The sequence below is a fragment of the Cinclus cinclus genome, chromosome 4, assembly GCF_963662255.1.
Source record: "Cinclus cinclus chromosome 4, bCinCin1.1, whole genome shotgun sequence".
Lineage (NCBI taxonomy): Eukaryota > Metazoa > Chordata > Aves > Passeriformes > Cinclidae > Cinclus > Cinclus cinclus.
This window is the reverse complement of record NC_085049.1, coordinates 37,639,525-37,652,104: the sequence shown is the minus strand read 5'-3', so window position 1 is coordinate 37,652,104 and position 12,580 is coordinate 37,639,525. Positions and strand designations below refer to the sequence as shown.

General features: G+C 35.4%; 1 protein-coding gene across 1 annotated transcript in view; it reads right to left on the bottom strand.

Moving 5' to 3' along the window:
- The window catches only part of IMMP2L (inner mitochondrial membrane peptidase subunit 2), a 393,363-nt gene that overhangs the window by 146,087 nt on the left and 234,696 nt on the right, over positions 1 to 12,580 (bottom strand). The gene's annotated exons all lie outside the window — the stretch shown is intronic.

Below are 12,580 nucleotides of genomic sequence, written 5' to 3'. Positions count from 1 at the left end.
ATTTAATCTTCATCAGCAGATAACTACAGATTCTCCCCATTATTAACTAGAGGTATGATACCTAGATGACAAAATTAAGCAATCTTTTCTACATTTTGGATCAGGCAATTAAAATTGTGTATCTCAAAAACTTTCAGAAATATATATGAGACAAAATTTAAAAAAATAATACAAAAATACATCTCCATTAGAAATTACCATTTTTAAATTACATCTAGTTAGCAACACTAAGACAAGGGGGGGAAAGGAGGACAAATGAAAACTCTAAATAAAATGTTTCATAGCAATAAAACTAATTGGTACTGCAAAACAATTCTTAAAAAAACCTCAAAATACTATAGTAACTTGGAAGTATAGCTACTAATTTGACATAAAATCACATTAAACTATTTCTCAGCCTTCCAATCTAAGCACTTTGAGGTTAAATGACTCAGCTGCTTGTAATGCAGGCTGTGTAATCACAATAGTTATGTGCACTTGACCTTCTTCCTGTTAACAGAGAGACTCAATTAATGACTTGCTGTTTTAACTGGCCATTTCACCTTATCTTCACCTTTTTCAAAAGGGCTGAGAAACTCTAACTTAATCTTTGACTTTGGAAGTATACATAGAAATATTTATCTACCAAATAGGAAGTTAGCCTGATCTAGGAATGAGAATACCTGGGTTTCTATGCTTAAGTCAAAAACAGTAATACATGCACTGTTTCAATAACCACTGTGCTGTAGTGTAGGAGCCACATTTCATGTTTTCCATAGCTGCCCAAACATTCTACTCTATAATGGAAATAAAAGCTTACTTAATTCCATCGCAACAGTCAACAGAGGGAAATGCACAGAGAACTGCAAAATCTAATCAAATGCCTGAAAACAATTCTTACATTTTCATACGGGATATTAGATAGAAATAACCTAAATAATCTATACATTACCTACTAAAATGATCCAAAAAATTATTGTACATGTTGTAATATGCACTTTTATACCTTCTTCCATTCTGGGATTAGACCTGTGTTCAGTGGCATCTCTTCCAAGCATACAAAATTAAGTAATCAGTTGCTCACCCGAAAATTGCAATTATATCTACATGCCACACATTGTGCTGCAATTTTCAATCATTATTCCTTTCTTGATAGGGTTCCAGAAAACTTCTCTAGTTATAGAATATTACTGCAACTATTAAAAAAAGTACTGGATGCATTTTTAGGCGGTAAAAACATCACTGATCAAGGAACCAACACATTATTTCTTTTGAGGTAATAAACATTAAGAAGTCTGGTTCTCATATTGTGTCTCCTGGAGACTAATTTTAGCATGTCAGATAGGATTAACATTATATTTAGTGTAAAAAATGATGACTCTAAAGAAGCCAGTTTTTTATCTATTTTGAAATCACCTTAATTCCATCAGCACATAGCTTTTTAAATTTTTTCTAATGCTGTTTCAAGCACCTCTTGTGAAAATCTCTTTCTTGATAATTCTAAGTAGCTAGATATATTTTCTCCAATGTAATCTCAGCTACAGTGAAGAAACTAAGCCTTTCAGATGAGTCAAGTCTGTTGTAGTCAGTGCACAGAATGTAACAATTAAAGTGGGATAAATCAATCTTTGGAGGAGTATTTCTCGAACCAATGACAACAAAAGAAGACAGACATCAGCTCAGTCCAGCCACCTTAATATTTAAATTATTAAAGATAAACTGCTTAAAAATATTATTTCATCTACCTTATAAGTATCTGTAGCAGATTTTGTATTTTCAAATAACATCAGAAAGCAAGTATTAACAGTGAGGTAAGGAAAATACCAATAACAATATAATGTATACTTTTTATGTAGCTGTAATATACCTTCTTAGTGAAAAATAGTTCAGGAGTACAGACATGTCAACATCAGTTCACAGAAAACCAAATAAACCACCAACTTAAAGTTCCCTACAGGGGTCAGTAGAAGTCCTGACTTCAGAATTATTTATCTTTTTTTTCTTTTTCTAAATAGTGCTGCATGCAATACAAGTACTTGTTTCCATATTTATGACAAAGAAAGTGAAAATGTATTATCTTTCAATGCATAGAACGTAAATACAGAGGTTTAACTAAGAAAAAAAATTTGTACCTCTATTTATGGTCATTAAAAAACCTGTCAATACAATAAAATACTAAATATCTCTATGTTCCCCCTAAGCACACAAATATATAATTTATTTTCAGACTGTACAACATTAACTTCATTGGAACTTGTATACAGTTATATCATAAAATAACATTTCAGATATAAAGAGTGCTGCTATGGATAACTGATTTATATAGCTGGAAATATAGTATTTTTTTGTAATAGAATACAGGAAAAAAAAAAGTGAGAATAAACAGTAGCAAAACACAACCACAGCTAAAAAAATGTCATTTGCCAAAGTTGCAAGACATGCTTTAAAAACAGAACAGTAACAAGATCACTGGACAAGGTAAAACTTCTCACAATAAAAAGAAACCAACCTGAAGTTGGATATTTTCACTTCACAGCTTCCACTTTTATCTTAGATACAGAATTAACTGCAGGTGTCCATCCTGCAGATGACGTCAAGCTGAATCAACTATAGATTGGCTGCTGTGACAGAAATCCTTGTAGTAATAGAATTTATGACCTTTTTATGGGGTTTTAGCAAAGAGAGGCAAAGGCAAATTGAATAGGGAGTATTTTTCCACATGATAATTCCATTCCAAAATGTGATCTTGTGTGTCAGCAGGTCAGCAAGCATTTTGCTCCATTTGGTACTAATTTCATTATCCTCTATTTATGTGCTTCCACAGAAAGAAGAGACCCTGCACATTAACTAAGGATATTGTTTTAAGAGACTTTGATCACTTGAGCAGGCATAAAGAACTTTAAGAATTTGTCAAGAATAAAACAGTATGCCATGTTGGTTTCTGCCATGATCAAAAATTATAATTTCTGAGCTGTAAGACATTTCTCCTCTTCTACGATGACAAATATATCTATTTAAAATATTAAGAAAGGAAGATTAAATAAATAAGAAGTATCATCAACAGTGAACAGCATAAATGAGTAAAATATTTCTATCTACAGATGCTTTTCTCCCTCCATACCTAGCAGTTTACAAGCTTTTTAGCTCCCCTTTGCCATGAAGGCCAATCTGCTCTCTCTCTGCCCCAGCTGCACACACAGCCCCAGGGTTTGGTCTGCACACTTGCTTCCCAGCTCTTCCCACACTTCAGTCCGCTCCGGTTATTCCACCCAAAATGAATTCTTCAGTCTCAGGCAGCAGCAAACCCCATCCTAGCCCCATCCAGCCTGTGAAACTCAAACCTATGTGACAGTTTTCCACAAAAGGTCCCTATCACCATTTTCTCTAAGGAAGTGACGTGCTGCTCAGAATATTGCTAGGTAAGGGAGACACTGGCAGAAGAGACAGGAAGGGAGGGGGAAAGAACAGACTAAATCTTGAAGACACTTTTTCCATATTCTCAAGACTAATTCCCCTTCATCCTCCCCCCTCACCATGAGACCAAAGTAATTATTCATAATTTTTTTTGTCTTTATATTTTTAAACTGAATCCATGAAGAACAAGGTGAATTCCAGTTTTACTAAAATTTGAAATGTGTGTGCCAATCTTAAAATTATTTTAACCCATTGATCCATTGGTTTGGGGGGGTTTTTTAACATAATTTCTTATTTCTGAAACTTTTATAGAACAAAAAAAATCCTCTCACAGAAAGCAGTCAGAAAGATAGCAAAATAAAATGCAAGCCAGAAGGACTCATTACACAACCTTGTATGAAAAATTAGTATGGAAGAATAATTCTTTTAAATTTTTTAGTGACTGGAAGTATTGGCAGTATTAGCAGCATGAAAACTTGGGAGGAAAAAATGCAATATATGGTGTGGGATTAACAAAACATTTTAGAAATTCTTCTGCTGAATATTTTAAATATGTAGTTTGCATATTATTCTGTATATTTCAGACAATCTTGACAAATTCTTAAATGTATTAACTGTCTCTGTTGACAGAGAATATCAATTAGAAGCACAAAAATGTTAATTCAGCTAATTCAAACTTGGCATTGTTGCTTTTGCAATTCCAATTTTAAGCCTTCCCATTTTCATTAATAGTGTATATCCAAAACAAGTTTGAAACATAGACTTTCATACATGTGGGGTTGAGAGAAACACTTTCACATACTTATTGTAAGAAAGCAAGAACAACAATACAAATTATTTGGTTATGAACAGCTGAAAAGTAAGAGTAAAAATTGGGAAATCATAGTTCTTTTCAACAATGGTGACTACTGCATCCCAAATTAATTATTTAGAACAGCCTAACTTTATAATTGTGATTCTCCAAATGTTATTCTACTACACATTCCTGATTAGTATTTGTTGCAGTCAAAAAGCATAAAATATATACTGGAATGTATTTAAGCTGTATGATGTAGTGTTTTGAGACACTAGCTGGATACTACTAAAGATAGCTTTTGCATATGTGCTTCAAATGACGCATCACTACAGAAATGGTTACTAACACAGCTCCTTAAAATTCAAGCTGGCAATATGTTTAGAAAGTAGGATAATGGTAAGGCTGTCAGAGCCATAATGTTAGAAGTATAACTTTACTTCCCTGAAAGAAGCTGTGCAAAAGCATAAAAAGGCATCTACAAGATTTGTTTAAAGGATTTATTTATATAATTCAGAAACAGTAAGATTAGGCTAAGTTTCTTTTTAACTGAAGAGCAATACTAAGACTTACTACTTATGTAACTCTCTGTACATTCAAAGCACTAAGTGACTGACATTCGTGATTTATGGTGTTTGATAAAAAGCTACTAGTGTACTCATCTATGCTATTTAAGTTTTCTGTGCAGACAATATGCAATGGAACTAAGCTTTATAAATGATTAATTGGAACATAATCAAAATGTTATTGAAAAAATAGTTGTCACATTTGAAGCACTAGATATTTCTCTGCTTTGTGATCAGTTCAAGTTGTCAAGATGAGTTGCCAGCAGCAAAACAACTAGTGACAGGCAAGGAGTGTTCAGGAGGCAAGGATGCTTGTGGTACAAATCTGTCATACAAAGCATAATGGGAGTCCCTCAAATTCCTGCCTGTTTATCAGCTTGGAGGAGGAAAAAAATGAAAGCTGTTCTTCCATTAGATGTTCACACGTGTGTCTGTGCTAGGAGTAGGCAGTACTAACTCCTTGAATGTAGTGAGGAGCAAGTGCCCCAACAAAGGCAAGCCAACTCATTCACAGGGGTGGGGGTCCTATACTCTTACACAAAGGGCAACACTCACAGATGGGTCACTTCAGTCAATGCAACCACTGAAATAATAGATTTTTTTTTTAACTTTCTTTATGATACTTCTGTTTTATAAAGAAAGTATGGGGAATTATGCATAAAATAAATAGTTGAAATGTCTCCCCATTATCATTACATGCTGTCTTTAACTGAGAAAGAAATGTACAGTACACACATTCTATACAGACATTAGATAATTAGATAAAAAAATAGCTGTGACTGCAGCAAAGCCACAGTCATGAAAAAATATGAAGAATGATGTGGCTAATTTGTGCTATTTTTCAGTTCCTATCCTTTATAAATAAAACTGCATAATATCAGGATTTTCATGTGGTATCTACAATGAAAAAAGAAAAAAAAACAAACCATGAATATCTGTTCTGAATCTGAAGGCAAGATCTAAAGTAGATTTAAGGATAGGCATCTCAAAGAAACTTGACATAGTCTGGGCTGACCTTGTCAATGCAAGCAAGTTGTTAGTGGCTAAACTTCAACATTACGATAAAACATTTGGCATCATCTTGGCTCAAATGGGTGACTTCACAGGTTATTCACCAGACTTCATTCTTTCTTTGTTCAATATACTTTAGGGTAATAAGGAAGGGAAAAAACCTCGAGCCTGACTTCTTACATGTGCATGGTTAGTGTGTACATGCTAACAATGTACATGACATGAAGCTGCTTCTAACTTGCCTACAAAAATGGGATATGTACAAAAGTCTTCTAGCTGGTTGATGGCAATTATCCTTATCACGTCTACTAGTCAGCATCAACTATAAGACAAAGTCACTCTAACTTCCACTAAAAGAAGGATCAAATTATTTTTTCTTTGTCAGGAGCTAAAGAGGAAAACATGGGCAGCTGCCATGAAACAACTATGTTGATAATGTACACATAGGCCTGAGATTTCAGGTCATGAGATTTTACCATATAACTTGTGATTGATTAAAACACAGCTTGGCATCCTACTTTAATTTGAAGATTCTAATAAACAGTCACTTTCAATTGCATTTTTGTTCCTCTGGTTAATCACAATTATCCTCTGAGTGTTAATAACACTTTCACATTTGAAGTTGTCCAACATCTTTTAAAATTTTTCTCAAAATGAAGTTTGATGTACAGAATAGGGTCAAATAGAAAAACTTCCAATGCCCATCTTTATGCATGACGAACTCTGTATAATTTTAAAAGAGCTTCTCTCTCTCAAGACACAGATGAGAAACATTTAAAACTATTTTACATCCTGAGATTCCTTATCAAATTGAAAGACAGATGCAAGATCTTTTTTCTAAGTTTATAAAACTTTCTCTGCTTTCACCATTACTACTTTATGAATAATTTAATGCTGCCTGTTTGAAAACAATTAAACAGGGTAAAATAAAACTTGCAATCTCCTCACATTATTTCCCATAGTAATTCATCTTAATTTCTTTAAACTTTGTCCCCACTTCTGTTTCACTAGCTTACATTAGCTGGTGCAAACTTTGGGTGAACTAGAAGAAATGGAGCCAACAGAAAACCCCATTAAAAGAAAAAAAAAATGAAAAGTGCACTAAACAAATCACACTGTAACCTTAAAAAATGGTGTCGCTTCTGTTTGTGTTAAGTGAGTGGGAAATTGAGGAATCAGTAACAGATTTCTCTCTTCTTGGCTCTCATGTTCTGATGCATTGAAGTGGTTAACTTGGTTGAATTAAGAACATAGACATCTAAGGAGAAAAATTTCAAAAGGTCAGATAGACGAATAGGAACCTGACTAACAGCATATGACCCAAGTAAACAATAAAGTAAACAAGCATCAAGTTAAAACTGTTATTTGACTCATTTGAACAGTCATATGAAAGGAGATTCATAAAAATAGTTTTTAGACCCGTAACAGCTGAGTTCTGGTCCATCCAGTGGACAGTTGGTTGAGTAAATAAATTTCTGCAACATACTTGTTTGCCAGATCTCAGATCGCATTGAGTCTTTTAAACACATTCTCAGCTTTGGCTAGATGTAGTCCAGTGTTTGCAAAAGTTAACAGCGTTGTAACTATATTCAAAAAGGTGAAAAAGTATTTCAGATCTTATGGAAAATAACAACCTACCTTCAAAAAACTCTAAATATAAAGAAGTACAAAGTTTATGGATTACATTTAGAACAGTGCTGCCTCAAGAAAAATTTTGTAAGCTCCAGTAACAGCTCCTGATCATATTCTGAACAGAAATGTATTATTTCTTTTCTTAAAAAATTAATGGCATCAAGATGTTGGGTTTAGAGATAAGGTGAAAAAGGAATAAAAACTTGTGTAAACTAGAATTTTTTACACTGAGTTCATTTGTGAATGAATTGTATATTGCCTGCAGCAGTTCAATGAGACTGCATATATTCCAGAAAAATTTTAGACTTTGAGTATCTTAATGAGACAGATGCAGTCTTCTCCTCAACTGTTGAATAACAATTTCATCACTCATGTAGTGAAGCAGAAAATGTACGAATGAAATTAGACAAACCTTCTCCATTTTAATATAACAAGCTCTTAAATGCACAATAAATTTTGGAAAGAAAATTAGCTATATAAACACTAATGTGCACTGTGTATTTAATGGTCTTTATCATGTGTGGAAATGCAGTGCTCTACTCAATTGATCAGTTTATAATCATATAAAAATTAGAAAGTACTAGCATAGTTCAAGTGAAATGTTATAAAACGAGCAGTGGTACTAGATGCCGAACTTAAGATGCCTGAGGGTCTTGTTATTTTCTCGGTTAAGAGCTCCTTTTCTACTTTTTAGTGGATCAAAAAGTCATAAGAATAAAAAAAGAAAAATACTTTTTTTTCTCTATATAAAGAGAGAAAATTGATTTTGTCAACTGTTATCTATCTGAAGGACCACTAATGGTGAGTTATACATAACTTGTAGGAGCTTATATCACTCAATCTTGCATTGGTGAATTGGCATGATCTGTGAATTTGTGCATAAAACATCAAAACAAGAATGAGATAATTATTAAACCTCCAATTAGCTAGCGATATTTTTGCCCTCAGGAGAAAGTAGAACCTTCTTCTAACACTTAACGGACAAATACATTATTTTCTTATAGGATGTTACTAGTCCTGATCCACAAATTTGACTCCCTGGCTTGACCTTACAGGACGTTGAGGCTTCATGCTTGGAGACTTGTCTGCCCCAGTCATATCTCTGGCCTCGTCCCACACCACTTTTCATAGAATCTCAAGCTGGAAGGGACCCATAAGGATCATCTAGTCCAAATCCCTGCTCCTTACAGGAGTACTTAAAACTAAGTTGTACGACTAAGAGTCCTGCCCTGATGCTCCTTGAACTCTCTCAGGTTTGGTGCTACGACCATTTCCTTAGGGACAGAGTCTGTTCCAGTGCCCAACCACCCTCTGGGTGAAGAACCTTTTCCTAACATTCAATCTGAACTTCCCCTGATATAGCTTCATTCCATTTCCTTGTGTCCTATCACAGGTGACAGGAGAGGATCAGCGCCAGCCCTTCTGCTGCCCACCTTGAGGAAGTTGTAGACTGCAATGAGATCTCACCTCAGCCTTCCCTGTTCCCTTCTCCAGGCTGAACAGACCAAGTGACTTCAGCCACTCCTCATATGGCTTCACCTCAAGGCCCTTCACTATCTCTGTAGCCCTCCTTTGGATACTAGCAGCTTTATATCTTATACTGTGGCACCCAAAACTGCCCCCAGCACTGGAGGTGAGGTCACCCCATTGCAGAGCAGAGCAGGACAATCCCCTCCCTTGCCTGGCTGGTGATGCTGTGTCTGATGCCCTCCTGGCTGCCAGGGCACTGCTCACTCATATCCAACTTTCCACCCACCAGGACCCACTGATCTTCTTCTGGGTGCTTCTCACCAGCTTCTTGTTCGTACAAATACCAGGATCACCCTGTCCCAGGTGGCAAATCTGGCAGTAGGTTACTGCTTTGCTCCCTGGCTATCCAGATGTCTCTGTAAGGCCTCTCTACCCCAGAGAGAATCCACAGCTCCTCCAGGTTGCAGCACTAGCTATTCCCATACAATAAATTTACACGTTCTTTTGAGGGGACAGAATAGGGCCTTACATACCCTTTTAAAAGGAGCAGTTTTAACATAAAATATTTTTTGCAAGGGCTGCAGACCTGTCCCCAAGGTCTAAAGGACTGCCCTGCACCCAACTGTACACTGTTCCCTGTGCCCCTTCTGTTCCTGCCTGTTCCTGTTGCTCCCTGAGGGTTTGCAGTTTGGGCTCTATGCTGTCAGGCCACCCACTAAGCCAGAATGCCTTTGTCTTAATTCATATAGCTCTAAAGTGCTACAGGGACCTGATTAGCAATGACAAAGTGCATTCAACATAACTGAAATAAATTTTTAATTACTTTAATTAAACAAATGCAAATTCCCCAGTGCGGATGTGTTTAAACCAGTTTAACAAAGATCTAGTTCATTTCCATGCCTGTTCTCGATTCTTCTTTGCAATCCCTTGAGGATGGCAAAAAACCGAAAGCTTCCATGTGTTGAGTAAAAAGATTGCTTCCGTAACATCATTCCAAAAGCTAGATGAGCAGCTCAGGGCAAGAAAGAAAATTGCTATTTGAGCAGAAAACAGGAAGTTTCACAGTTTGACATTTCTCTGGGGCAATGAGCAACCACATGCTGAAATCTAGATCATCAGCGAGCAGGAGACTAAGCTTTACTAAACTGTGGGATGCAATGGATGGATGATGAACAGGACTGAAGGACAGAAATAGTTTTATCATGCAGAAACTGGCAATGGTATGGTTAGACAATTACAACAGGGGTGGTTTATGAAGTCACCAAACTTCTGGGAGAATTTACAAGCTTAGACTCGAAATCAGTAGCTAAGAGCATTCACAAAACTAGTAACAAAGATTTTGGGGGGTGGGGGCTTGTTTTGAGCATTAATGTTTTGTTTTATCTTTAATTAATGCTGAGAGTAGCAACTCCTGTAGAGTGATATTAATTTTTTTTTAATTGCTAGGGCTCATATCCTCTTAACTTTCTGATTACACTGAGACAAACACAGTTTTTGGTTAAATCAGTTAAAGCAATTCTGAGGTTTGGTTTACTCTAGTTCATGAGCAAAGTTAAAAGTGAACAACTTTACTAGAACCAAGAGCCTGTTTTCTACCAAGTGTAGATATGGCCATCACAGGGCATGATAATTATGGTAACAGAAGGGGGAGGAATGGGCCCTGATAGCCTCCTGCACCAATGCCTCTGAGTTCATCATCATATGGGTAGAGCAGAACAACACTCTGTCTCAGATCACCAACCCACTCCCTCCCTCAGCTACGTTCCTGCTATTTTCAAGTACTCTGCTTCATTAAACCTTAAAAGGACTCTGATTGCAGGCCACAGTTGGGAAGTGGTTATGCTCTTTTTTTCTCCTCTGTAATTAATACAAGTCTGTAGAATCTTACTCTCACATTTCCAAAGTAACTCCATTTCTGTTTACTTTTTTTGTAAGAGGAAGAGCAATTCATGCCTTCTCTAACTTGAGCAGACATTCAGATTGGGTTCCATCTGTGGGAGTGGGGTATTTTTACAGTATTTACTGTAGCACTGAATGGCCAGTGTGGTTATAGGTGATTTAGCAGATTACAGAAGGTAATGAGACACTTCTAAAAATTTTCTCACTTTGAATTGTACCTGCTGAAATAAAATCCTGCAGGAACAAACAGTTTTGACAGATAACATATATACAATATGCTACTGCACAAACCTATTTTTTACACAATAGTTTACAAGTAACTTCACAATAGATTTTTTTAAAAGTTGGAAAATCACACAAAGATACTCTTTTCAAGTTTTTGTAAAATACAGGCTATTGAGCTACATTTAAATACTTAGAGAAAGTAACCACATAATTTAAAAAATTATGTATCATTGAAAATGAAATTTCAGAGATGTCTGCAATTAATCACTGCTTACATAGGAGCTCACCTGTCAAAGTGACTTGCCAGGTATTATAGACCAAGTACTTTGCACAATGTGTTCAACTGTGCAGGTGCTAATAATTCCGTCTCTCTTCCAGAAAAGATACCATCATGTAAATAAGGCCCACTGACATCTAAGGCTGAGGAATGAGCTCCATATTCAAGAACAGATTATATCCTGTCCTGCCAATTGTCTTTCTAGGAATTACCTATGTGATCCCCAAAGCAAACATGAAGATAGAGTAGTAGCACACCAAGCCATTCCTACTTTGGAGTGAGGAAAAGATTGAATTCTAACCAAGTAACTCTTTAAAGTGAAAGGGTGAAGAGATATCTCAAAAGAAGTCATATTACCTCTCCTTTGTCACTGAGGCTTATTGGAAGGCTTCTGACAATTTTTTTTTTCTTTTTCAATGGAATTTTTTTTTCCATAGTTTCACTGTAATAAGTCTATTTCTTTTTTTATCCACAACTGCCTGTATTTTTCCTCTTTGCAAAGATGCAATTTACTGAGAACCTACATTCAATTTAGCTCTTTTTCTAATTTTGAGGTATGGTGAGATATTGCTAGATAGAATGGGAAACAAAAGGACACACTAGAAATCAACAGACTCCAAAAAGGATTTTGCAATACTGAAAATATTCAAAACTGAATTTTTAACTTGAAAATATTTTCAACAGCATATAAAATCACCTGAATGCACAAACATAATTAGTAATAATACAAAGAAAAATTAATGGTTTCTCTTTTGTTAATTATAAAGGGATCAAGAAGAACGCAAATGGAAATTTTGCCCCTATTCCTGAGAAATTAGCTACTCTGAAAAGAAAGTAAAAGTCAAACAGTATGAAATGAAAGAGACTCTTTGCCCATTGTGAACTTCGGCTATTCAATTCCAAATAAGCAGCTTTTTACTGTTAAGGACAATTTACTTGCTTTTACAAAAAAAAAAAAAAAAAAAAAAAAGAAAAAAAATAAACAAACTAAGATGGTATTCTTTTCCAGGACAGAGCAAGTCAATACAAAATAAATTACTGTATTTGGTTTAGCTCCCATGGAAATAGATGTTGGAAAAACTTCCACTCATTAAGCCAAGCCAAAACCAAACCTGTAGTTCTCATTTGCAGTCCTAATGACTATAACAAGAAAAACTGTAAATAACTATTGAACTATTACCTACAGTCTTGTCTTCAAAGGTGGCTCAAGATTTAAGTTTAAGCAACCAACTTAGGAACTTTAAAGATTATGGTACAGGGATTATTTTTTTTCCTAGGATGTTTACCTTTGTATTCAGAAACTGAAAGGCAGCT